Source organism: Priapulus caudatus, unplaced genomic scaffold, assembly GCF_000485595.1.
Source record: "Priapulus caudatus unplaced genomic scaffold, Priapulus_caudatus-5.0.1 Scaffold424, whole genome shotgun sequence".
Taxonomy (NCBI): Eukaryota; Metazoa; Priapulida; class Priapulimorpha; order Priapulimorphida; family Priapulidae; genus Priapulus; species Priapulus caudatus.
The window spans coordinates 296,169-297,883 of NW_014577485.1; the positions used below are offsets into that span (position 1 = coordinate 296,169).

The 1,715-nt window shown below is 37.4% G+C and overlaps 3 non-coding genes across 3 annotated transcripts; all 3 read right to left on the reverse strand.

Moving 5' to 3' along the window:
• Positions 1 to 746: 746 nt before the first annotated feature.
• Trnam-cau lies at positions 747 to 818 on the reverse strand. The gene has a single exon. It is a non-coding gene; the product is annotated as a tRNA-Met (tRNA).
• A 450-nt stretch (positions 819 to 1,268) lies between these two features.
• Positions 1,269 to 1,340, reverse strand: Trnam-cau. The gene has a single exon. It is a non-coding gene; the product is annotated as a tRNA-Met (tRNA).
• Positions 1,341 to 1,491: 151 nt separating this feature from the next.
• On the reverse strand, positions 1,492 to 1,563 carry Trnam-cau. The gene has a single exon. It is a non-coding gene; the product is annotated as a tRNA-Met (tRNA).
• Positions 1,564 to 1,715: the final 152 nt, after the last annotated feature.

The following is a 1,715-nucleotide window of genomic DNA, read 5'->3' on the forward strand; positions in this document are numbered from 1 at the left end:
ACACACACACACACACACACACACACACACACACACACACACACACACACACACACACACACACACACACACACATATATATATATATATATATATATATATATCGGTCACTATGCCATAATTAATTTACGTCACAGGGACGGAGGAAAGGAGTTATTTTCGCCCTGTTTTAAGCCGGGGAGAAGAATCCACATTAATATTATTTAATAGACAACATATCGTGTGGCGTTCTCAAGACACGCTGTTATGTGCTTCCGTGAAGCCAGTCGATGCGTGTTTCTGACGTACTTTTCTTCCCACATCTCTAGCAGTTATACAGTAGGAGATAACAGTACTCGTTGATGATGAAGGTGCGTGTCCGGTTGTGTACTTGTAGGTCGTACATTACCACAATGTGAATATGAATAAATGCGTGGTCTGGCGGGTGGGAAACAAAGGCAGTCAATGAAAAGTTAACGTAAATATTTCAATTTGTCTATTATGCTGGGCAATCATCTAAATATCTGCCAAAACGATGTTTAACATAGAAAGATTTTACGAGAAGTTAGCTGCGATCTAACGATTTCTGGGTTATCGCACCTGCACCACACACCGCGCATACAGCGCCACCACTGCACCGCTGTGTTGATACTGCTTTCTATATTATACAAAATGGTTAACGAATTTAATACGGGTTCTTATATCGATTTACGTTTATACACGCGCACAAATGTATTCACGATGAACTAAAAAATATATAAAAAATTTAGCAGAGGGTAGTTTCGATCTACCGACCTCTGGGTTATGGGCCCAGCACGCTTCCAATGCGCCACTCTGCTGATATGTTTATAAATAGAATTGTCTTTAAAGTGATTACGTCACTGTAAATAGTAAAAGTAAAAATATTCTGTTCACTTTTTATGGTTAAAATTAATTGCTGCATTATATACTTCCTATTTTGCTATTCCGTTCAATATGAACAAACACTCATGGCTCATACATAGCCCATAGCAAGCCTTTTTTTATGCCGTGATAAATATATCAAATCGCCCAGGTTTTTTTGAATTTTTAACTAGTTGGGAAACAATATTATCAGGGGAGAATTTAAAGATACAATTAGTCCTATTAGTACTTACTTTTAATGTAAAAAATTGCAATAAAAATTTAACAAATATACACCATAGAAAATTCATAACTAGAAAATGACTAGAAATAGAAAATAACTTACATTTCATTTATATCTACGAAAATGTTCTTGTCGTTTATAAACTGAACGGTAATGTAAAAGTTAGCAGAGGCTAGTTTCGATCTACCGACCTCTGGGTTATGGGACCAGCACGCTTCCACTGCGCCACTCTGCTGTTTTGTGATATTTTAAAAGTCCGGCATATTTATTCACGTTTGTAGACATATATCTGTACAATGAAAAGTTTCTCGGAACAACCTATACTAATTAAAAATGTTAAGGAATATATGTATTGATGTTTATCAACTAAACGATAAAGTAAAAATTAGCAGAGGGTAGTTTCGATCTACCGACCTCTGGGTTATGGGCCCAGCACGCTTCCACTGCGCCACTCTGCTCGCATTACGTTTCCACCTTTATGAGGACATTGCTTGCACTGCACGCACAAGCGATTGCATCATCCCAGACACGGGGGCGAGAAAGGATGTGACAATATTTGTATTGATGTTTTTAAACTAAACGGTAATTTAAAGGTAGCAGAGGGTAGTTT